Genomic DNA, 26,780 nt, shown 5'->3' on the forward strand with positions numbered 1-26,780 from the left:
TGGCTAAAGGAGATCCATGTCTAGGCTTACTAGATAATTGTAATCCATATCACAATGTTTTATTCGGATTATCAGGTGAATATCTCATGGGTAGAAGAAAACAAGTGAGTGTTAACATCTAGCAAACTTCTTTCATAACCATGCTGCTTATGCAGTAAGATTGAAAAGTGTGTGTAAATGCCAAAAATGGTTCTTACACATGATTTGTTAACTGCCATTTTGGTATGTAAAGTGAAATAAGCTTTTGCCCTTACACTGCAAACATGAGGGCTAAGTACAAAGAGTAAAAAAGCCTGAGGCTGAATCGAGTCAATCATCACAGTTAAGTCTAAGCTGCATAGATTGAACTGATAAGCAAGTAAGCAGACATTCACTTTTGATTCCAGAAATGAAGCCACATGCCTGCAGTGGCTCAGGCCAGAACCCAGGGGGTGCCACAGCACACCTCCATGCTGGCTGGAGCAGACAGCTTGGGCCAAGGGTAGCTTGCCCACCCTGCAAGGGAGGCTTCCAGGGGAAGTACAAAGCATCCTGGGATGCTGGGAGACTGTGAGTTAACCTGAATCTGGAGGGGATCTGGAACAGAAGTTCAATAAACCTATTTAATGTACATCAGTTAAGTCTGATACTATATCCATCCAGGTTTATTTTAAACCGGTTTCAGCCATTTTGAAAGCAGTTTATGTGCACTGAATTTCTATTGTTTGAAACAATTTTTGAACTAGTTTCCAATTACTTATACCAGTTTATGTGTAATTTCTGTCCCTAGCCAAGATGGCTGGCAACCCCATCAAGTTGATTCCACCTGCCATGCACATCAAGGTCAAATCTCTGATTAACTGAAACATTTCTATCTAAATTGATTTTGGACAGGAAATTGCTTTTATTCCTCCCCCTCCCCCCCCCAACCAAATAATTCTTCTGTGAAAAATGTCTACTTTCCATGGAATTTGAATTTTATTTGAAAAACCAAATCCTTTAAAACTGTACTTTTTTCAGCTCAAGCCACTTTCATTCAGAAGTCAAGATGCTTTAATTTTGCATTTTAATTAAAACAAAACATTTTGATATTCCAGAATCCAAACACTCTGATTTGGCTGAGTTCAACATTAAATCATCTCCTTCTCAGCTGCTCCAGGAGAGTTATCCCAGGTGCCTCAAAATTCCCTGGACAGACTACTTTTCGCATGATGCACCACAGTTCAGTAAGATAGTGTGACAGGTCAGCAAGAGGGAAGACTGTGGTGCCTCAAGGAAAACATAGTCTAACCATAAGGCAAAATGGGGACACAAGATGTCAAGGATAAGTACAGACAGTCCAAAAGCCTGAGGCTGAATTGATTCAGTCTTTCCAGATTAGTCTAAACTGTACAGATTAAACTGGAACAGAAGTGAACAGACATTTGCCTTTCACTCAGGAATTGCAGCCACATGCCTGCAGTCGCTCAGGCCAGAAGCCAGGGGGGACTACAGCAGAGCTCTCTAGCTGTGTGTTCACTTCCTCTTCCTGCTGCCCCCAAGGTCTCTGGGATTTGCAGTCCAGATTTACAGCAGAAGGATTCTGCAGGATTGCTTGTCACTTCCTCTTCCTGCTTCTAGGTGCCTCTGGGATGTGTCACAGCCAGCAGTAAATTTGAGCAGGGGAAGGGGTGTTTAACCTCCATCCCTGGCCCTAGACTCCAGCTGGGGTTTGCCTGGTAGTTCCCTCCCCTCCCCCTCTGCAGCTGGGCTGCATCCCCAGCCAGGCTTACCCCTCCTGCTCCCTTGTAAGCCAGCCCTCACTGCTCCAGCTAGGAAGCAAAGGAGCAGGGCCAGCCCTGCTCTCTGAACCAAACAGCCCAGCCCAGTGCAGCCCAGGACTGCAAAATGCTGGGATGCTGGGGACCCTGATTTAACTTAAAATAGGAAGAGGTCTGGGACAGAAGTTCCATAAAGTGCTTTGACTCAAATCAGTTAAGTCTTCATCTTAAATCAGACCAAAAATAGCACAATTCAATTTGACAGACCTAAATATTCCAGTTTGAATATTTCAGCCATCTGAAACAAAATACAGTAAAAGCTCTGTTATCCAGCATCCCCGGGAATGGGGGATGCTGGACAACAAAATATGCCGGCTAATTGAGAGGCCTGAACAGGCATCTTTCCCTGTTCAGGCTGCCGCTTCTCTCGCCACATCCGAGGCATCACTGCCCCTCTTGTGGCATTGCCACCCTCCTACGGGCCCCGCAGGACAGGCATGTGGTTCCCGCACAGCCTGTTATGCCCCGGGCCATAGGGGCTCAGCAGTGCAGGCTGCTTTGCCCCAGGCTGCGGGGCCTTGGAGAAACCAGAAGTGCCACGGTAGGCACTTCTGGTTTCACTTTACCTTACAAGCCAGCATGCCGGTTAATAGAGCACGCCGGCTTGTAAGGTGCTGGTTAACAGAGCTTTGACTGTATTTCTTTTTGATTTTTCTAATTGCAACATGTGTTTTGCAGATTAAACTTTTCTGGTTTTTGATGAAATGACATTTTCCATGGACAATTGTTGAACAATTGTTCCTGTTGCTAACTTAAGTAACACCAACTTACTCAGGCAATACTAATGAAAACCCCTAGGAGTAGCAAAGACAGGTTCCAAGATACTTGATCACATCATCCAAACAGATGACTGCCAAAGGCACTGTTTTAGGAACATGAAGGGTCAAATTCTATTACCAATTTTTGAGCCATCTAGGTGGCATTTTTCATATTTATCCACAGTCTGCAATTCCATTACCCATGCAGTGTGGCTACATAAGCATACACCCAGCTACTGAACATGTGCAGTAAGCTATGTACTGGCTAAGCAGGCATATAGCTCACTGAGGCCATTGAGACTCACTGACCATAGTTACTGACATCTTTCCAATATCCTGATCTACATCTCAGACATCTCTATTTATGTGCTATGACCTGGTTGGATTAGTGTGTGGTTGATCTTTTCAGATGATATTGTGTATTATTTGTATTTCCTTTTGACAAAAGAAAGTGGGAAATTGAGAAAGACTATAACACTGGCCTTCGCTATATGCTAGGCTAGGGAATAAAGCCTTTTGTAACCCTGACTAATCATATGGTCAGTGACTAGCAAAAAAAAAAGTTCTCTTTTACAAGTCCTTTTGTGTTTAATTTCAAATAATTACAAATTATAAATACCATTTAACTACTCTCAGGAGACATAAACCAAGAAAAAAGCATAACCAAGTGACTTTTTTTTTGGTATTTGAAGATAAGATATTGATTACCCTTAAAAGTTTATCTGTTCCTTTTGTTTTTCCCCCACCTGAAATTACTATCTTCTGTGGTGAGTCTACATGTGTAATTATTGTGCACAAATAAACTCTGGAGCTTGAACATGAGACCAGGAGCAAAAAACTCCAGAGCATATTGTTCCACAGTTTATTTTTACACAGCACATGGAGTCCAGTTGGAACAGCTCGGGCTGGCAGGGGACCCAGGAGGCAGCCTGCCAGCCCAGGCTGCTCTGACCAGTCTCCATCTGTTGCAAAGCTAGTCCCGCACTGAAGCACCTTGTCCCCCAGCCAGTCAGCGCAGCATCTACACATTCACTGTTCTGCATGAAAAAAACACTGAAGTAGGGTACTACTTGTATCTTACAAGTACTAGCCTGCTGTGGAGTTTATTAGTTTTGTGTGCCCTAATAGGGGTGTACATATAGACAGTGAGACATTTACTGCACAGTTAATTAGTCAACTGTGCGGTAAATGTCTTGCATAGATGTGCCGTGTGTGACATCATAATTTTCACAAAGACTAGTTATGACCCCACAAAAGGTGACAATCTCAGTTAAAGAATAAATCACTGAGACAAGTGATCCTCTTCACATGGAAGTACTTTCAGTTAAAATAAAAGGAAGGATATAACTAAAGTTGTTATATTTCTAGAACTGCTGCTAAGTGGAGGCTTTTGCAGTGCTGTCCAGGAGTGGCTGCAAAGTTAGTCATTCATAGTGCCAGAACAATTTTTGTCAAAGATGAGCTGAGTATCCAAGAAAAATGTTAAGATGGTTACAGCAATTACACAGTAATACAATCAGTGGAAATCTGGCTAGCATCAAAGAAATATTTGAGTTTTAAATGCACCGCTATGCAATGGCTATGCAACACTAAGTCTGCTTGTAGAAATTAAATGGTATGTCGGCTTTGCTTAGGGGTTAATGTCCTCCTTTCTGAATATTAAGGCTTCCTTTAGAATCTACTGTCTCCTACTTTGTAAACAATTTAACTATCTGGTCTTCATGATTTCACCATATGCACAATACAAACGCTAAAAGAGTGTCCAATTGTAAGCATACAATATACATCCATAGATGGGAAGGCCGGAAGGGACCTCGGAAGATCATTGGATCCAGTCCCCTGCACCAAGCAGGAAAGGTAACTGGTGATCAAGTGACCCCAGCAAGGTGACTATCCAGTCTCCTCTTGAAGATTTCCAGGGTAGGCGATTGCACCATCTCTGGAGGGAGCTTATTCCACAGTCTGGACACCCTGACTGTGAAGAAGTTTTTCCTGATGTTGAGCCTGAATCGATCTTCCAGGAGTTTGTGGCCATTACTCCTGGTTTTCCCTTTGTGTGCCCTGGTGAACAGTTGTTCACTGAGCCCCTGATGTACTCCCCTAGTATTGTGGTAAGTTGCTACGAGGTCTGCTTTCAGCCTTTTTTTCCTCAGGCTGAAGAGTCCCAGATCCCTCAGCCTTTCCCCATATGGCTTGCCTTTTAAGACTGATCACATGGGTGGCTCTTCTTTGGACTCTCTCAAGCTTGTCCACATCCTTGTTAAAGTATGGTGCCTGGAACTGGATGCAATACTCCAGGTGCAGTCTCACCAGTGCTGAATAGAGTGGAAGAATTACCTCCTTGGTTTTGCTGGAGATGCATCAATTGATCCACGCCAAAGTATTATTTGTCCTACTGGCTACACCATTTCACTGCCGGCTCATATTCATACTGTGGTCTATTATTACCCTCAAGTCTCTTTCATTTGTGGTGCTAGTCAGTTTGGTGCCACCAAGCCTATAGGTGTGTTGGGGATTGCTCATCCCAAAGTGGAGCACTTGACATTTCTCAACGTTGAACTTCATCAGGTTCCAATCTGCCCAACTCACTAGCCTGTCTAGGTCCGCCTGTAACTGCAGCCTATCTTCAAGCATCACCACGCTTCCCCATAACTTGTTGTCATCCGTGAACCTGGCCAGTGACCTCTTCACGCCCACATCCAAACTGTTAATAAAGATGTTGAAAAGTACTGAACCAAGCACTGACCCCTGTGGGACACCACTGTCTACTTCTCACCAGGACGACACAGATCTGTTCACTATGACTCTCTGGGTCCTATCCTGCAGCCAGTTTCTCACCCACTTGACTGTCTCAGAGCTAAACCCACAATCCTCCAATTTTCTTGCAAGGACATCATGGAATACTAAATCAAAGGCCTTTTGGAAGTCTAGGTATACCGTGTCTACCTGCTCTCTCATGTCCAGGTGATAAGTTATCTGGTCAGAGGAGGAGATGAGGTTGGTAAGGCAAGACCTGCCCATGACAAAGCCATGCTGGCTGTCATTCAGAATCTTACCTTCTGCAAGCTTATCGCAGATAGACTCCTTGATTAACTTTTCTAGGATCTTCCCTAGGATGGAAGTTAGGCTGATTGGCCTAGAGTTACCCAGGTCTTCACTCCTGCCCTTCATGTGGATGGGCACAACATTGGCCCTCTTCCAATCCTCCAGGACTTCTCCAGAGTGCCACGAGTTTTGGAAGAGTTTTGCCAGGGATTCCACAATGACTTTGGCCATCTCCTTCAGCACTCTCGGATGAAGATCATCCAGTCCTGCTGACTTGTATACGTCCAATTTTGTTAACTGGTCATACACCAGTTCTAGCTTGTCTTATCTGTTCCCTGCAAATGTGGGCCGTTGTGGAATAGTCCTCTTTGGGACCCGCCCCGAGCGTCCGTTGTTTATAAACCTCTTTATTCTTTCTTACCAGGACGGTGATTTCTCTGTTTAGCCAAGAGGGCTTCCCAGCCCTTCTGTTACCTTCTGTATATTTTATGTTAATTCTACAGGACCCATTAGCAGCCTGGAAAGACTAACTTAAAAATCAGGCAGTGAACACTGAATCTGGCACAAATAGCCCACAGATGCCTTTTGTCTATTTGCAATATTTGTCAAATACCTTTTGAAAATGAATACATTCGTAAAGAATGGGATTGGTTTGCAAATTATTTAACATGCCAATACTTGCAATATTTGGTGAATACTGTTTGACTACCTCTACAGATCAATTTGCCATAGTGCAAAGGAGGCAACTAATGAGATAGATGTCATGGACAAAAAGTTGAACTGCAGGAGTAGAAGAGGCCAAATGCAGGGCACAGTGGTTCTTCAAGCACTGAACCTTTCCTGTTAAATGTATTCAGAGAGTTCTACCTGCCTATGAACTCTTTTGGGTCTTTTGTTTATGACCGGAAAAGCTAAGAGAAGGAGGATTAAAATTTTGTTCTATCAGTCCTCTTTAAAAAGAACAATACTTTCACAAGCCTCTAGACTCATTATTAAGCTTAAAATACTCATGGTAGCTATTAACAGAAGTATCAACAGGCAAGCAGAACTTCTATTATTGATCAAGTTTTTCAGATTATAATTTAGCTATGGAAATGCACTGTTTCTTAGCAAAACAGCCACTAAAAAGGGGAACCCAGGGACCAGGCTTTAATGAACAAAATGGTACAATTCATACTAACTTCAGCAGGGAATTTCATCTCTGATTTCCATTCCTGTTTCTCACCCTGATTAGTGGGTTGTTATGGTCAACTCACTCCGCTTTACAGAGGCTCCATTTGCCCTAGGCAAATTGGGGAGAATGATACTCTCTTTTTTACGCAGCTATTACAAGGTATAACTAATTTACATAGTTTAATAGTTCATTAAGTGCAAAGTTGGTCAATATCACAGAGGAGGAGACAGTATTCAAGATTCCTGGGTCCCCAGATCTGTGTGCGTTCCTGAAAGTAATCACGTCTCTAAACCGATGGCATCATCCTTTTTTCCTCTGAGGATGAGGTTGATGGTGGCTTTTTACCTGTATTGCTATAGCACCTGGACACCCTAGTCATGGACCAGGATCCCTCTGTGCCAGGGTTTTCACCTTGTTTAGTCCAAGTACCCCCAGCAGCCAGACGCCAGAGGAAGCGGAGGGTAGCACGCAGCCAGATGCCAAGTGTGGGGGGTGTCACACGGCTGGACACTGAGTGGGGAGGTGGGATGGCGGGCAGGCGGGTGGGGACAGAGTGCTGCCACCTCCCAGGAGCAGGTCTGGGGAGGGGTGAGGGCACTGGTGACCCTCTGCGGGGTGGGGAAGTTTAGCAGGCTAGTGGGTGACAGCAGATGCCACTGCATGCAAGCTTCTGCACCCCAGCCCTGCTCCTGGGAGGTGGCGGTGCTGTGTCCCCGCCTGCCCATGCGTACCCGCTAGGACCAGCCCAAGTGTCCCCAGGGGTAAACATACCTCAGGCTGACAGCCCTTGCTCTGTGATATACAAACACAGACCAGTTTTAAATTAATATGTCATTTCATTTTGCATTATGATTTCAGGGAAGATATGCAAACTCAGAAACTTTCCAATTTTGTGAAATAGTTTTTTGCTGTTCTTACTTCACTCAGCTCTAATTTCAGCTTTTTATACATACATATTTTTCTGCCAAATCATCTCAGCTTCCTAGACAATGGCCATCTTCTCAAAAGGTACCTACAGCCAAGCCTTTGCACCCATACACATGCCCATTAAGTCCAGTGAGGTTTTGGCCAGTGCAAGGATCCACCCTAAGGTCCCAACTGCATGACTGGAATCTGTCTAAACTGAAGCTGGTTACTTTCTAGTGCTTATACATGAATTCTGGTATGGAAATATCCTAACAGTTCCTTTAATGGTTTTAACTATTAAGGAGACAAACGCATTAATGGTCTGCAAGAGGTTCCTTCCTTTGGGAATGTACCTTTCATGGACATGTGGAATCTTTATACTACAAGTTACATTTTCTTGTGCCAGAATTCCTTTTACATGCTAAAACTTTAAGAATGTACTTTCATGTAAAGGAAACCCTTGGATAAGTACAGAAATACAGGAAAGGAAAATACAGAATAAGGGGGGAAAATGCATCTTGTCTGCCCTTAGATTACATTCCTGTCTTATTGGAAATGTGATCATATGCAGCCAGGAATGAATCTACATGCAACCTGCAGCAGGATGCTAGATAAGTTATAAATGAGCAATCACTCCCACCAGAAGCCCTCTGTTGACATGAGGGTGTCAGCAGGATGGCTGTGCTGCACAATGAAAAAAGTCCTGGGCTGTTCCACTCATGCTTGGCAGCAGGTGTCACAATTCACTTCCTTATAGTTGGCCCATTGAAAGCAGATTTCATCCAATTGACCTTCACTGGGAGGTCAACTTACCCATAATTACAGAGCTGAACTTGTTTTGGTGGAATTGCACTGTAACACCTGCAGGTTTATGCCAGTCAGCACAGAAATCAGTCAGGCCCCACTTCCGTGTGCTCTAACTCCACTGCCCAGCCTCCAAGGAGTACTGGGCATCCCTCCCAGAAAGTGCCTCTGTAAGTCTGCAAGCCTGAAATGCTCAAACCAAAACTATCAGAGCAAAAGATTTTGAAGAGTCCAGTTGAAAAGTTATTTCCTCCCTGGTACTCATAAACAGCTGCTGCCTTCTCCCCCAGACGTGACGGGCTTGCTCTTATAAAGCCACTGAAAAAGGCAACTTCCTGAAAAAAGCATTAAAAAAAATAGACCAAAATTACCCATTCAAGCAAATAATATTGTCTCATTAGAACCACTCTTTTCTTGATGCTTTTCATCCTCCCAAATGTTAATGCTACCATTAAATCTTTATGGCAATTTTGAAATGAAACCCAACATCTTAAAATTATACCTTAGGTGAAGTAGGAAACTGATTTTCAAAGAGATCTGCATAATATAAGATTTTTGTCTCTAAGCAAAATCATAACCATTAAAAAGTTATGAATTGCACATAGGTTTTTTTTTATTTAGCTATCATCAGTTTGCTAATCTAGGTATGTATATTTTAGAACTTGTTGAAACTTGAAAAATCCATTCCGTGAGACACTTTGAAATTTCAGAAATTGTTTTCACTCTGAAGTGGAACAAATAAAAGCATTTGAAACTCCTTGTGAAATAGAATTTACAATATTAATTTTAAGTCTTTTATAACATTCTGTTCTGATAAAATATTTTTTTTCATTTTGATGATTATTAGATTAGGATAGGTTACATTAGATATTACAATATATATAGTATAAAATAGATTTCAAAACAAAAATAAATGATCTTCCATTCTGTTGCAGTCAGATTGATTTCTTTCTTCTTTTTGCAAAAGAAAATTTCATCAAAATTGACATTATTCCAATAGAAAGTTTAGATCTCCATGAGACATCATATTCCAGCAGAAACATATTTTATCAGAATCTTTTCAGGTAGCTTTACGTTTAGACTGAATCTATGAATGTGGTATCTCAGCACCTACTGAGCTATTTACACTTAGATTATGCTCCGTTAAGTGTTTGGTATGAATCTAGCTTTTTCCAAAAAGAATGATTAGCTGAAACAGGTACAGGCATTTGCAGAGAGAGAACGTGATGGGGAAAATGCTCTAGTTCAACCTACATGAAGTAACCCCATGTTCAAAGCTGTACCACTTCAAGAAGTTCTCTGTGATAAGAATAGGGATTGAACATTCAGGACAATTTGATTGTTTAATTTAAACAGCCAATGTTAAATCCTGGCAAAGCCCTCACTGATGTCCCCAGAGCCAGTGTGTCCTTCCTACATTGAAACTCATATGAAAATATGCACCTTATTTAGAAGGTAAATAAAGGTAAATACAAGGAAAGAAATGTGCCACTGTGCATGAGTGTGACTTGTGTGATGTGTACATCCAAGAGGGAAGTCATATTCATGCACACTATCATATTTTCAGCACAGCAGGACAAACCTGGCTGTGGGTCAAGTTCACCCCAGATTATTTGCTAGAACAATGATGGCCCACTTGAATCCGTCTTCAGCCTTAGCCAGTATCAACTTTTTTTCTGAAAAACAGCACAAAACTAAAACAGTGACAGATAGGGGCCCATTGCATTAGAGGTCAGGAGGAAGCAAGTACTCAAAGACCTTTCTAGCCAGTAATCTGTCCACCTACTGGGGACAGTCGTTATTGGCACAAAGCATCCACTTGTCACCATGCTACCAAACCAAAGCTCTAGGCAGGCCATGTGGAAGATAAGGTCCCCTCATTGGCCTATACTGACTAAGGCCCTGATCCTGCAAACATCCATGCACATGCTTAATTTTACTACTTGAAATAGCCCCATTGCCTTCAATGAATGCAGAGCTGTGTTCACAGCAGGGGGGTAGAGAGTTGGTTCCCAGAACGAAGGGAATGGTTGCTCATGTTCAGCTATCTTCCAAGCTGCAGGATTGAGCTGCAGTCAAAGTGATTAAAATGCAGGAATTTATTGCTGAAACTGTTATGAAATTCTCAAAAGAACCGTGTTTTTCCCTCCATCAGCAATGCCATTTCAGGCAAAAACTGTCATGGAAACATGCCAATTCCAACCAGATTTCATTTAGAAAAATGATCTGTATAGAATGGTTTAATTTTCCATTTTGAACTGATGCTGCATTTTAATTTTTTGCATTCCATATAGCAAAAGCTGCTACATCAGAAAAAAAAGTAAAAACAATAGCCATTGCCATTGGACAAGTAGCAAAACTGAAGAAAATCTGAACTAGCAGCAACATGACAATGAAAGCGAAACTCCAGCTACTATATGCTGTTGTCATTTGAACAGCTCTCTGGCTGCAAGATCTGGACATCCACTAGGGCACTGGAAAAGTGAATTCAGACCTGTGAAATGCAGTGCTTTAGAAGACTTCTATGCACAGCCTACACTGCACACAGAACAAATGAATCTATGAAAGATCAAATCAGACAAGAAGTCGGCAAATATGAACTCTTACTCAAAATTATAAGAAGAAAGATGTAGTGGTGTGGACATGTAACAAGAAGGACCAGCACCCTTACCAACACCATCCTGCAAGGTGCTGTGAATGGATGAAAAAGAAGAGGAAGACCTAGGACAAGCTGGGCCACCTATATCAAACATTGGACAGGATTAAAACTATCTGGTTGTACAAAGATTGCAAAAGACCAGGAAAAATGGAGGAAAGTTACTGGTACATCAAAGGTACCCCAACAGCTGGTGCAGCCTCAGGACTGACTTGATAAAACAATGTGCATTTTAAATAGAAATACTGGAAATTAAACAGTATTGTTTTGATACTAGAAAAGCTAACTTCTTGACTGACCCAAAATTACTCTTTTGTTTGTTAGTTAGTTTATTGTGCAGTTTCTTTAAAAATTTCCTCTTGTCTTTTTTTTTAAATTTTCATTTTATTCCATAATGGGAATTCTTTTTTAAAATTGTAGAACTTCCCCTGGGAAGAGAAATCCAATTCCTGCCTGGCTTTGTTCATTAAACACCCATTTCAAAAGAGAACCAAGGAGAATCATCTCTTCTGAATACCGTGTGAGTAGAGAACGATGGGGCTTTCACAAGTACCTAGGAGAGTCAGAATACTGCAAAGCGAAAGGGAGTCGAGCTCTTTGTGCTTTCTGTAGAGGGATGGGGATATATCAAATGTTTCTCTCACCTCCTCAGTAAAGATATTGCCATGTTATAAACTCTAAGTTGAAAGCCTTATGCTGATACAGGACCTTCCCCTTTGCAGCTAGCAAAGTGCCTGCCTGCTTTGGGGCAGGCAGAACACATTAAATAAATTCACATTTTTAATTTAGTTCCTGTGAAAAACACCGTCTTGCTCCCCACCCTCACCCACTCAGTCCAAAAGAGGAAGATGCTCTCCTTTTCACGTCGTCTCTTTTCGGATAGCTGAAAGGCATTATTAGCATTTAGCTGAACTCCCAGTGTGTGTTTGTGTTGCGTGTGTATGTATGAGACTCCTGTTCTTTTCAATCTGTCTGGGAGAAGGAGGGAAATAGCTTGAATAGGTGCCCCTCAGAGGCCCAGCGGAAGCCAACACTCCCAGAGATCAAAGTCACAGCCCCAGAACAGACAGCAGCAGTGCTGCCTGCCACCCGGTCACTCTTTCAATGACAGTAGCTATTCATCGGCAGATCAGGCCCTGTCACTGTTTGTGTCAAACCACTGCTGCCACCATCACTACCACTCCTTCTGGAGGGGAAGGGAAAAAATTCATTATCCATTAATGAGCTCTTCGCAGCCCCTGATCCCTGAGGCAAACACTGCCCCATTCACAAAAGCTCTCAGCGACTGGCCAAGGGGGACCAGACGCAGCCATTTCACAGCCCTTGTGCTATCTTGCTCTGCATAGACCTTTTTTTTAACAGTTATGAATGAGAAACACAGACAAGAAGGGAGGGAAAGACAGGCAGGCAGACAGGGAGGAGACACACAGACATGCACTCATCTTCTCTAGTAAATGAAAATAACTAGCAAATCAGGTTGAGAAGTTGGCCTACAAAGCCATATATTTATAATGGGGGACCGAAAATTACTAGGAGAGAGAATGATACCCAAATACTTTTTCAGTGATTCAAAGCTGTACATATTGATGGCTAGAAAATGGTATTTAGAGATTTGTTTTTGGAAATTGGCTTGTAGGTAAAGTAGATATGCATTAGAGCAATGGTCCAGGGGAATGGCAAGGGTTAACTGATTTCTAAAAGCCGTTTGTGACAAAGTTTCCTTCCAGGCCCACTATGTCTGAAGGCAGCAGACACACCAGCTGGGAAATTGGAGATGTGCACCACACTGTTCCATAACATGAAATAAGGTGACATTAAGTCACAGTACCCAAGTGCAGAATACCTGGTTTTGGTGAACAGACCAAATTAAAAGGATGTGTGCATGTGATGGGCTTAGTGAAATATAGGAATGTGCTGACAGGATAGAACATAGATAGTATGATGACCACAGGGAGACCAATCAACGATGCCCAAAGATGAAAAGTCATCAGAGGGGAGAAAGACTACAAAAGAAGGAATTTCAGAGCAGCAAAGGGTCCCTGAAAGGGGAACCCAAGGCTACCATGGACAGAGGGCATACCATCAGCCTGTCTCACCCACCCCACTGGGGAGAGCAGGGTGGGCCTTGTCCTTCAACCTCCAGGCTACTGACCACAGCATGCAGAAAAACTGCAGACATACTTACACTACATCCCCTTGGGCTACCATCCTTGCAGTCTCACAAACAAGGTAGAGAGGTCCTGAGTCAATCTGTACACAAGAAACATCAGAAGAACCCCTGGACCTGAGAGCAACTAATGCTGATGATTCAGAAAGAGGGACACTTTCTTCTGAGTCATAATTAACCAAGTTCCCTTGGGTGGGGATGGGAAAGGAGGGGGCATGGGACACTCCCTTGGGTGAGATATAAAAGCAAAATTCTAATTCCTTCTGGTTATTCTGGTCATTCTAAAAGGCATCAGACTTTTTAGAAAAGCAGCAATATCAGTTTTCTCAGCATTCCATGTCTTCCAGGGTACCTAGTGGCCAAGGCCTCACTGAAGATGGCATCCCTTAGCACTAAGCTGTTCAGTAGTGACTTAGCAGGAACAGTGCCATTCACTGCATCACTATCACAGCTCTCACAAAACCTCTGCTTTCATTAGAGATCTTCCATGAAAGCATTGCCTCTGACCATTCGTTTTTGGCTTGTAAAGACTTGAAGAGAACATGGCACCATGTAACTGGCATATTCTACCCTCTCTGTGAATAGCTGACTGCATGCAAATATTTAATCAGCCTTGCAAAAGTACAAGAAGATTCTGTAAGTAAAAAAACCCAGGGAAGTCTCCTGGCTTTAGCACAGTAATCCTTCCTTAATACACCTCCTGGGACCCTCTCTGACAATGTTTTCATTTCAGTGTTCAAAACAGGTCCCTTTATTTTCAAAATTTTTAAATGTATTAAATCAAAACAATGGAAAAACATTGTTGGAAATGTCTCCTTTGTTGAATGAAAACACATGGTAAGTTCCTTGGGCAGAAGTGTGTGTGTGCAGGGCACTGCCCTCTCCCCCACCATGAAAGCCTGTAGCCCAATGTAGGACTCCCACCTCTTCCCTTTCCCTCCAGTGGAAAGTTGGAGGAGCAGCTTCTCTCTGCCAGCCCATGGAAGGGTTTGGGAGAGACCTTGTTTCCCCTAGCGCCCCCTGGCATAACAAGGAATAACGGGCACAAGTTGTTGGAGAGTAGGTTTAGATTAGACATCCGTAAGAACTACTTCACAGTTAGGGTGGCTAGGATCTGGAACCAACTTCCAAGGGAAGTGGTGCTGGCTCCTACCCTGGAAGTCTTTAAGAGGAGGCTTGATGCCTACCTGGCTGGGATCATTTGAGCCCAGTTTTTTTTTTCTCCTGCCCTGGAAGGGGGTCGGACTTGAAGCTCTATAAGGTCCCTTCCAACCCAACTTCTATGATTGTATGATTCTATGGAGAACACACAGCAGTCTGCACCTGCATCCTTCACACATTCAAGTAGAGGTGCCAAGTACATGGGGCCTGAGGGCCCTGGCCCTGCTCGGGAAGAAGGCTCTCACCTGAAATGCATAAAATTTTCCACATGTCCACCATCTTAGCTCCCCCAAACCCCCTTTGGTAAATATAAAAGTTGGTCCTACGCATTCAGGCAATCTCCTATGCAACTGATGGCAATGGCCAAATTCTCATCTAAATCTGAGCTGCTCTGGGACCCAACTCAAAACCACCCAGTCCCAGCCTGGGGAATGCAAATGTAAGGCAAACACCCTCCTGACACCCTGCATGTCCCTTGTTCATTATCAGCCCTTCTGCTCTACCATTTCACCCTAAAGCAAAAGGGGAAGCAGCAGAGTGAAGGCAAAGTCAAAATGTCCCCAGGTACCACACTGAAAACAGCCCCAATACACCAGAACACTGTTTTTACTTTGGTTGTGACAGAATTAGTTTTGGCTTTATGTAAAACTATGGGGAAATATAAATAAATCAAGTGCATGTGAATGTAAAGTCAGGCACTGCTCCTGTACACATCTGAGGATCCCTGTTGATGTCAGTGGGCACTAAGGGGTTGATCACTCTCCAAAAATCAGGCCAGTTACATTTCAGGCAACTAAGGATCTAGGAACCTTGGGATGTGTAAGCAAACATGTCAAATATATAAGGCCAAAGAAAAAGAAAGAATATTTGTTTGTTATTTCAAAGTATTTGAAGCCAATTTTCTTCCAAAGTGCATGCTTCAAATCGTGCAACTAATATAGGATCTGGTGGGCATTTGTGAGAATCTGACTTTTTGTAGCCTGGATAATTCTGTGGTTTCAAAAACTGTTTTGTTCCAAATTGGAATAAGAACAAAAAATATTGAAATTTCCCACTAAATAAAATTTTCACAAAAAGGATTTTTCAATAAATAATTTTAGATTTATTTTAAATTTTAATTTCTGCTTTTAATTTCTAAAACATTTAAGGTATTTTTTTAAACAAGCAATTGAAACATCTTATTCTGAAGGTAACAAAAAAAGATTATGACCATATTGAAATGATGGTTTTCACTTTTTTCCAAAAATTACAATTTATCTATATTGATATTTATAGATAAAATCAGAGAAAAGTAGGGCTCAAAGGACCTCCAGAGGTGATCTAGTCCAACCCCCTGCTTAAGGTAGGATTATCCCTATCCACAATATCCCATACAAATCTTTGTTAACCTATTACTAAAACTACACAGTCAATCTCTTGGGAGATTTCAGTTTCAATAAAATATTGTTTTCTAACAGAAAATTTGTAACTGGAAAATTTTCAGCTAAAGCTCTACCTGGGTACTTATCACTTCTGAGAACCAAGTTTCTAAGCTTGAGGCCCCCTCATTCAAAAAGCTTGACTAAGGATTCTGTGAAACTGGAAAATGAATGGTGCCCACCACACTCCATAAGAGACTTCTATGGATATCACTGTACACTGAATCAAGTCCACAAGGACTAACATGGAGGAAGTCAGATGTAGCTCAAATATAGGAGAACTGGTTAAAAAATGGATGGTGGAGAGCAAATCTTCTGGAAAAAAAACACAATTGTGAAGTAGTTTCCATTTTGTAGGGTTTCAAATAGAAAAGTGTTTCTTTTTGTTTTCCAAAAATGTTGGTTTTTTTTAAAGGATAAAGTTCCAAATACTGATATTTTAGAGTTTAATTTTTGCCCTTTCTCCCAATTTCCCTTGGCCTCCATTTCTCCACTACATTCAACAAAGCAAATGGTGTCTAGGGTTGACTTTTATCCAGCATTTTTATGTTTCAGTATGTTATTCTGTAACTTTCTAAAACTTGTTAATATTTGGGAGAATTGGAAAGTGGCAAGTATTAGGCCTCAATTTTCCTTTTGCTTCCCTCTAGCTTTCCCAAACTCGAATAAGTTTTGAAAAGTCATAAGCTGAAGGGGAAAATAGAAAAGGAAAAATAAAAACAGTAGTAGTAGTATAAAATAATAATAATAATAGTAATTCTTATTATTATTCAGGGGCAAAAAGGGAGAGAGGAAGAAAAACAAAAATGTGAAATTTAATAGCGTAAAAATATCAGCCATCACTTTATGAAAAAAACCTAAATATACCATAATAAAGAAAAACAAGACTATAATGATCTTCCTCTCACAACTAATCCATAACATAACAATCATGTTTCGCTTATTTAATAATAGGTATCTATGTAAAATAATAGAGAATAGTTCCCATTTGAAAAAAATCTTGGGTGAGGGGAGGATGAAGTGTAATGATTGGCAACCATGGAAATACACTGATATATTTAATGTAGGAAATCTGTAAGCAATTATTTCATATAATTTGTGCAAATTCAAGGAAATATGGCTTCATAGTTTCAGAAAGAAGGCTATAGCTACACTTAGCCCTTCAGTTAAAGTGCTGGAGGATCATACCATAATTTTACAAACTGTTTTGTGCAGAAAATGAAACAATGTTCACAAGGGTCCCTTCTGGCTTTAAAAGCTATAAATCTACAGTGCAACACTGCAGTGTAAAAGGACACGTTAGAAAATTTTCATAGCAGCACCTCAACCAAACTGCAGTGCTGATGAAAAAGGCTTTAAATATTGATTCCACTAGAAAGCAGTGGGATAAAATCCTACAAATGCTTCACAGTTTAACCATGGAGACTTAACTAGATGTAGCCTGGTTTAAACTCAGTAGCTGTGTTTCCCTTTAGACTTGTGGCAATTTGGCTATTCTGACATTGGCTAGTGGTAGAGGTATCAGTACAGCAGGGCCAGCCTATGCTTAGTGCTCAAAGACCAAGTAGGCCAGGACCCAAGGGGCCAGATTTATGCTCTAGTTGCACTGGTCAGCTCTGGTGACGTGGTAGCTGTAAACCCACTTTAAGTGGTCAGTTAAACCAGGTTTATGACTTTGCACCACTGAAGCAGCTTGTGGCAGCAAGAGCATACTGTTGAATCCAGCCAAGTACGGCAAACATCAGGGCTGCTTCTCCACCCTTTAACTGCAGCCTTACCTTACTGAACATTCACTGATTCTATTGAAGTGACACTGATGTAAAAATGGTGTAACGGAGTGGAAAATCAAACCCATTAAAGCAGTTGCAGGCAAAGTAATACCTTGTTCCAGCAGTTTAACTTGTATAGTTTGATGAAATAACATTCCAGCAAGCAGTGAGATTGCATGAAAAGTACTTGTGTATGAAGGCATTGTTGTAATGTAGATTTTTAAAAAGTCCAAGTCAAAACTATGATAAAGGGCTGTGCTTGCCATATAGAAGTAGTTTCTTTTGGGAAACTGATATATTGATTGAACAATCAGCTTATGTTATTTTGAGACATCTAAAAAGAATTCCTGAAAGCAAAGAACAATTTAAATGAGAAAGAAATTTAAATCAGTACCTGCAGATCTTGCAAAACCTTGTTCTCATTAAGGACTTAATCTCATTAATGTCAAAGGAATTACTCCAATGAGTAGACACATGTGAGTAATGGTTTGCTAGACTGGCCTGCAAAATTGTATTAGTAAATTCTAGAAATTGACTGTTTTTCTCTCTCTTTTTTTCTTTCAGTCCCTTCTTGGGCTCATATGTTCCTGGCATATCAGTATGGTTTATTTCTACGAGCATTTTTCTTTTTCTTTTTCTTTTTTTTTTGGTATATCACTTTTCTTGCGGGTGAGTGTGTATATTATATATATTATATATTTTTCTATATGCAATGCTTGTTACAATATAACGAACATAATTTGAATCACTGTCTAGTAAACTCACGACCTGCTTGACCCCTTGTGTAACCAGCACACTGCTGCTGTCACTGAGTTTTCATCAGGCACGGTAGTCAAGCACACCTATAATATCATATGTTCAAATTTCCCTCAGCAAAAGATTCTTTCTCCCTATAACCTCCTGCATTTTTTCTTACAGTCATTTTATTTTTTGACAGCTTCTCTTATAGTTTATGTGCTCTCGGGCTACAGTCCTCTGTGAATTATTTTCAATATATATCAATACAAGGAAATGCAGAATACCAAGTATCCACCTACAGCGATCCTTCAGGCCTATCTCTGGGCCAGATACTTAGCAGGTGGAAGCAGAGCTATGCTGCCTTATACAGGTGAGAATCTGGCCTCTAGTCTTAAAATCTGGCCTTTGAATGATATAGAATCACTTTACTGGCTGGAACAAGGTGTTTTGTAATTTCAGGTACCCTGGAACGTCCATAGGTTGTATAAACTTGGTAGTGGTACTCTCAGCTTGCATATTTTTCATAACAAAACACTCTTCCACAGTTAACAGTAATTGTCAGTAATACGATAAGATCTTAATACATTTTTCCTGATTGATTAGAACCTATGGGCTCCTATACCCATGCAGGGAGCCTACTCCGACATACTGGAAATCCAGCACATCAGAGCAGACAGGCTTTAGCATCACGTGTATCAACATCCCCATGCTGAAAAAATGACAGTGGGGCACTCTGAACTAAAGCTCATTGAATGCACTTTAGTTCAAAGCACCCCACCATCATTTTTCAGTGTGGGGATGGTGATACACGTTAACGGTTGGATGCTCTCAATTAGCACAGCTCACTAATCAAAGTACCACCACCTCATGCCTCCTGGAGCTCATGTAAAAATGCTCTATACGTCTCAAAGTGCTGGAAAACCAGAATCATAAGTCTAAAGGGGAAAAACATTGAAACAAGCCATGAGTAATACCTCTACAAGTTTTGTGGTAGCTTCATTGAAACAAGCCATGAGTAATGCCTCTACTTTTGTGGTAGCTACTCTCTAAATAACATGTAGCAAAGAAATCATTATCAGGATCTGGTTGACATTTCTTGGTAAAAGACCTAAAATCTGAATGGTATCAGGACCCCTGAATATAAATCAGATCTGGATTCAAATGACACTTGGGAATCTGGACTCCTCCTCCCTTGCAGGCACTGCCTCTCTCTCTACCTTGTCCCAGCTCATGAGAGCCCAGAAAGAGAAATCCAGTTGTGGCAGCACCTTGCCCTGTTCCTGTCTATCCCCATGGAGGGGGCAGAAGAAGGTTCCCAAACCCCCGACTTCAGAAAAGCTTGTCAGTGGCCAGGGAAACTGAAAGGGGACGTGTTCCATGTTTTTAAAAAGCTTGGAAAACCATGACATGAAATGCTCCAGCAAGGCCCAGAAAATTATGCTGTGGGCATCAGAGTCTCCTTCTCCAGCCCCCCTGAAGGTCCTGGCTTCAGATCCCCAGAGCTCTTTGGGCATTCAGTGCTATGCTCCTGCCTTTGCCCCTAGCACAGCCTCATGCCTCAAGCTCAGCACTCTCCCCAACACTGCAGCTCCCTTTGTCTTCCTGTGCTCCTGCCTCTGGGCCTTTTCCACCCTACCCCACACACCTCAGCAGCCTCCCTTTTTCCAGTCCTCAAGCAACCTTACATTGCTCTCTCCATTCCTGCTCCAGCTAGCTGTTTACCACCAACTTCTCCTTCTCCATCTGCTCCCTTCTCTTGCCTTACCTCATTCCTAAATGAAAATATCAACAAAGATCAGAAAGGGAAGGACAGAAAACTCACCCACTGCCTACATAAATAACATCAGACCTCTCTGATCATCCCCTCCTGGCCTTTCCTGGGCAGCCTGTTGATGATCACCAAGCACTGATCTTTATAATAGATCTGGCCAGGCCTTCCTTCCTTCAGCTACTCTAATCAGATTTTGTTTACCTAATGTAGAGCTCAGTCATGCAACCCTGACTTACAGCCAATGTGAGTAAGACCTGTACAATACAAGATTCTTAATCTTTCAGGGCACTGGGGATGAATCCTTATTAAAGTGTCATGACTCCTTATGGCCTGGTGAGGATCAGATTTTCAGCCAGTGTAACCAATGGAACTCAAGTCACTAGGGCTTTCCTGATTTGCAGGGAAGGATCTGGGGATCTGGCCAGCCTAATTATTCTCACTAGCATCATTCTAGTACAGAAATGAGAGGCCCATGCTACATGTCTGTGCAGAACGCACTGCACATGGGCAGAAAAAGAGTAGTAAGATAAAAAGAATAAAGAGGTAATTTTTCTCCCAGACTACACGAAGCCAAAAGACAGACCTTGATCAATCAGTAAGACCACAAAACATCTATTTGCCAGTCCCTGCCTGAAGAGAGCTATGGACAATATGTTCCTGTATGAAATCAACAGGTCTCTGTGGAGCCTTCCCACTGCTCTCTGGGACATAGGACAACAACCCTATTTACCAGGATTACCAATACAGAACTTCTTGGGGTTCACTTTCCATACCCTTGGTTTCCCTTGCCTGGCTGCACCCCAGAAGAGTCATTAGAGCAATGAGTTTTGTCTTTCTGTAACATAACACTACAATAAATGACTATCTACTGGGTGTTGAGAAACGTAAAGAACTCTGACTGCCACTTTCACACTACAGTGCTTTAAGTTAAACACCTAAATCTGAAGATGGCCACCTATTAAAAAACAGCCTGTTTCCCCAAGGTGATGGGCAACAACAGCTACCAATGATGTCCATAGATGCTGTAGCTCCACCACAGCACTGCCAATCTGACTGCTTCTATTTAAGCACCTAAAGATATGCACCACTATTGGAAAACAAAGTCTCTTGCATGTGTTGACTGCGGTGTTGGTGAGAAAGGTGGTGAAGGATGTGAAGCTGCATTTTCCCAGTTTCCTTTTGGTTCTCTTTAGAATCTTTGTGACTGAAAATGCTCACCCTTCAAAACAAAAGTTCATGACCCAGAAACTTATAAACATGATGAGCAGGTATCAAAGGACAGGCATTTTTCAGATGCCCAGTTCAGAATACAACACATTTATATCAACATCACCAGCACCGGAAGATAGTAATAATACAGGACAACGTGTGGTAAGAACGGAAACAAACACACTGTGTGAGTGTGAGCAAAAGTCTCCTGCTAGGTAGGTTTCGTTTCCCAAAACATGTCTACCACTGAGAAACTACTGCACTGGTGAATTAGAAATATGGTCCACACAGCTGGTAGGGAATGGGAATATATAGTTAAATCTGCCAAACCTTTTCTGCAGGAAGAAAAGATAAGAGGATGGATGTATTTGTACCTCCTGCACAGTGCCTTTTCATAATGCCAGGCCATATTCTGTAACTGCTACCCCTCACCACATTGCCAGCTGGTGCTAAATCCTTAGATGCAGGGCTAGCAGTGGACGTAGTTTTTCTGGACCTTCAGAAGGCCTTCGACACTATCTCTCACCCTGTTCTCATTAAAAAAACTGGGGGACTGTGGTGTCCACACCTACACAGTCAAATGGGTCACCAACTGACTGGAAGGCCGCACCCAGAAAGTGGTGGTGGATGGGTCATTTTCGACCTGGAGGGATGTGAGCAGTGGGGTCCCCCAGGGCTCAGTCCTGAGGCCCACACTGTTCAACATCTTCATCAGTGACTTGGACGAGGGGGTACAAAGCACCCTGTTCAAATTTGCTGATGACACTAAGATGTGGGGAGAAGTGGGCACGCTAGAAGGAAGAAATAGGCTACAATTGGACCTAGACAGGTTACAAGGGTGGGCGGATGAGAATAGGAAGGGATTCAACACTGACAAGTGCAAGGTACTGCACCTGGGGAGGAACAACTGGCACCATACCTACAGGTTGGGGAACTCCCTTCTTGTCAGTGCAAAGGCAGAAAAGGATCTTGGAGTCATCATTGATGCCAAGATGAACATGGGCCGGCAGTGCAGGGATGCGGTCAGGAAGGCCAACGGCACCTTGTCATGCATCCACAGATCCATCTCAAGCAGGTCCAAGAAGGTGATCCTCCCCCTCTGTGCGGCACTGGTCAGGCTGCAGCTGGAGTACTGCGTCCAGTTCTGGGCACCGCACTTCAAGAGGGATGTGGACAACAGGGAGAGGGTCCAGAGGAGGGCCACTCACATGATCAGGGGACTGCAGGACAGGCGCTACGAAGAGAGGCTATGGGACCTGAACCTGTTCAGCCTCCACAAGAGAAGGCTGAGGGGGGATCTAGTGGCCCGTTACAAACTAGTTAGAGGGGACCAGCAGGCACTGGGGGAGTCCCTGTTCCCCTGAGCATTACCAGGAGTGACTAGAAATAATGGTCACAAGCTGGCAGAGGGTAAATTCAGATTAGACATCAGGAGGCGCTACTTCACTGTCAGGGCGGCTAGGATCTGGAACCAACTTCCAAGTGAAGCAGTGCTGGCTCCTACCCTGGGGGTCTTTAAGACAAGGCTTGACAATCACCTTGCTGGGGTCGTTTGACCCCAGTACTGTTTCCTGCCATGGCAGGGGGTTGGACTTGATGATTTGCTCAGGTCCCTTCCGACCCTACTAACTATGAAACTATGAAACTATAAATGTTTGTTGTTGTCTATCATCTGTCTGTGGACAGGCACATTACCTATGAATATGTTCATTCTCTGAAACTACTCCATGAATATGCTGTGCCAATAGTTTTAAGCGTGTCTACTGCTCCCAAGTCATGCACTGCTAGGATTACCTAGCAGACATCTGGACTTAAGAACATAAGAACAAAAGAAGTACTATGCTGGATCCATTAAGTCCTGTATTGTGTCTCTGACAGCAGCAGGTAGGACACTCCTTTGCAAGTAGGGCTGGTTACATACTGCATGAGAACCTTCTAAGAGTTATGTAGGGTGCTACTCAATATTAGCACTCTTAGGCGTGCAAGCACTTACATGTGAGTCATAAGATAAACCCAGAGATTTCAGGTAGGAATCCATAGTGTCAAAAATATTCTAACCTGCTGTGGTCTTTCTGAGTTCTTTGCAACAAAAGAATTGCTCTTTTATTTTGCCATAGTCAAGAAACAAGTCAAAACTAAGAGCTGGCATTTTCTAAGGAGTGCCTTGGATCTAACACGGGGTGTCATGCATCTAAAAAGGTTAAGGACCACTGCACTAGGGTCACATGGAGAATCTCTCTTGACATCAGCATGGGCTGGATCACATGGATGGCATGTTTCTGGGAATTTGATCAGAATCCCACTAGAGTCTATGGGTAGCAACTGAACTGATTCCTGGACAGATATAATGAACAGGTCTTGCATTTTATTTCCATTTCCCTGACCAGTGCTTTATCCCCAGAGGGTGGCACCTGTGACAAGAGTCCACTGGACTCTTCCAATAGCTATTTGCAAACTCATGCAGCCCTGATGGAGACCACACCTTTGAGCCAGTGAGAAGAGATTTGGTTCTCCCCTGGCTTTCCCTGACAGCTGTCCTCTTGGATGTTATGGCAGAGCTGGGACCAGGAACCTCTGGAGCTAAAACGACTGCCTGCTATAGCCTGAACCAAAGCCCCTGAAGCTGGGGACTATAACAATATACCAGTATGCCCTCTGTGGACTACGAAGTGGGGGAAGCATAACACATGTTCACCAGTGACTTGCCTATGGACTTGCTAATATTGTTCTCACCCATCCTTTCCTTCCAGCCTTCTTTGCTGCTGAAACCATCTTAAAGGGACTCAGTAAATTGCAGGCTTGATTCTGCAAAATTTGCTCAGGCCAAGTTCCCTTAGAAAGAAGTTAGCTTGCACCCAGGTAAGGACAACGGAACTACTTTCCTAGGCTCAACACCCAGGACCATTCAACTGTTCCCAAAATCAAATGTGCCTTTGCGCAGGGACGTGTGTATGCTTTGTGTACACTATGCAATGGGAATAAGCTATTTCTGTGCACAGCTGTTTCCACTTGCAGGTTCTTCTGTCAAAACCAAGGACTGTTGTCAGGAGGTGACTCACAGTGATTAAGGGAAAAGGGAAATAGGGGCAGTCTTTTCTGTGCTCCCCAGTACTTCCCCTCTCCCATGACTGAGCTGGGAAAGCAGTGGAAACAGCAGTAAGAGCAGAAGCCTGGCTCAGGGGTTTCTGAGGCTCCCAGCCAACTGCCAGTAGAGGGAGTAGTGGTGCCCCTCCTGAGATGCATTTTCTGCCTCCTCTTTAGGCAAATGTGTCACCCAGATTGCTCTCCACTCCAGCCAGGGGGAGAAAGGAGATGTTACAACCCTTGCCTTCTGCAAAGAAGTACTAGAGAAAAGAGGATTTCTTTGTTTGAAACATGATTTAAAAGCCTTCTGACCCACAAAGAGCTGCATGGTTGGACTGGAAAGAGTCCCAGCTCCCATTTGAATTTCTTGTTCCAAAATTCTTGAATTTCTTATTCAAGTCTAGTCATCTGTAGCCTGCAGAGCACTCAGGAATGTGGCCCTGATGAGTTCCACACACACCACCACTGTACGTACACACCTGCCACACACAGCATAAAGGAACACTGCACAAACACATACTGCACACTACATGCCCACATGCTGCACATACATGCTTTGTTCAGCATACATGAATGCTAGTCAAACACACTCTGTATGCAACATGCAAGCACATCTCCTATATGCATTGTCTAAAGAGCCAATGCCCATATTCATTTGCTTGCATGGTGATAAGCTTACTTAGCAACACAAATTCCTTTCTGAGACATTTCTTCTTTTTCCCTTCTTCTCTTCTTGAAGCTTTGTCCTGCCTCAAAGGACAGTATCATGCTGCACCACTCAACAACACCAAGAAATGTGTTGACAGCATCCAGCACTAGTGAACTCCTCCTCTTAATCTGACATCTTCTAACCACCATTTGCAAGTATCCCAAGGAAACTCTAAATGCAAACTCTAAAATCTAAAGACCTTAATGCAAAACAATTAATTACTAGTAAAAAATAGATTCTCTTTAGGCCTGAAGAAGGGTGCTTGTGCCCAAAAGCTTACAAAGAACAATTTTTCCAACTATTTAGTTGGTTGGGTAGGGCTGTAGGTTGGTCTAATAAAAGATCTGCTCAAAGAGCCTTGTCTGCCTATGTCCTTAGACCAACGCAGCTACAACCAACAACCCTACTAGTAATACTGACATTTGTAAAGCCTTTCTTTAAGATGGGATATAAGCGAGACTGGGGTCTCACACTGCCTGCCAGCAATCCCGCCTCTTCATCCTTAAACAGAATGAAACTCATCAGAAGGCTATAAAATAAGTTAATTTGCTCCACATGCAACACTCAAGCTATGCACTAAACTCCAGGAAAATCTGAATGTGAATCAACAAGAATTAAACTGGTGAATGTGCAAACAAAACAGCAAGGTTGCTGTCCAGCAGTGTCTGCTACTTTAAACTCAAAAAGCTGATTGCACTTCTCTTTAGTGAGCCACACTCTAGTTATAGTGCAGTCTGTTTCTTATGTCAATCTCCAACACTCTGTCCTTTAACTGTAAGTGAAAGCAACTGGTCCCCTACTAAGGCACATCTGCTCCAAGTCCATATTGCAACAGGGAAAAAAAATGACACCTTCAGCTATATAAACCAATAAAGATTGTCTGATTTGGTTTGCCCCTGTTGCTATCAGGCAAGCAACCTACTGGGTTAAAGACTGGTGACATCTGCTAAAAAATGTCAAGAGTGAGGGGAACAGAAAGGTAATGAATCACACTGAATACTGAATGCAGTGCTAGAGAGAGAGCCCATGCCACTTCACCATCTAATCCACACTGAAGACAAGAGCCGTGGACAATTGTTACCAAGTCAGTGTATCTAGTTATCAGTGATCTACAGACATAGAGATCTCTTGCCCTCAATATATACTGAGAGAGACACATGTCAAAAAATACATGAAGAATATGTGAAGCATGTGAAATTGAGCTCTCAAAAGTCAGGAAAAGACCCAGTTAACTATGGTCCCTTGCACATACAAATATGACACAGCCCATATTGAAATAATCACATGCTCTTCTCCCTTAAATAATATAGTATGATATGATACATTTCCCTATGACCTGAAAGACAAAAGTGTAGCAGCTTTGTTCTTCTCTGCATGCATTTTAACTGAGAAACAGTAGCTTCCTCTTGGGGAAGGGGTAGTTAATGGAATTTCCAAGGGAATATGTTAAGACAGAAAAAAACTCCACAATGTTGAAATATTTGATGAGCCATTTACCCAACTGCCTAATACACCTTATAAAACTGCAGGAGTGAACCCATTAGATGTGCAGCATCAGTAATTTGCTGAAGACAGACAGACTGCCCGTCATCCCAAGAGTTCCAAAATCATG

The 26,780-nt window shown here is 42.5% G+C and overlaps 1 protein-coding gene across 1 annotated transcript in view; it reads right to left on the reverse strand.

Annotated features, from left to right (window-relative positions):
• Positions 1-26,780, reverse strand: part of PAX5 (paired box 5) — a 140,625-nt gene that overhangs the window by 80,350 nt on the left and 33,495 nt on the right. The gene's annotated exons all lie outside the window — the stretch shown is intronic.

The sequence above is a fragment of the Crocodylus siamensis genome, chromosome 3 (genome assembly GCF_052110815.1).
Source record: "Crocodylus siamensis isolate JL-2025a chromosome 3, ASM5211081v1, whole genome shotgun sequence".
NCBI classification, from domain to species: domain Eukaryota; kingdom Metazoa; phylum Chordata; order Crocodylia; family Crocodylidae; genus Crocodylus; species Crocodylus siamensis.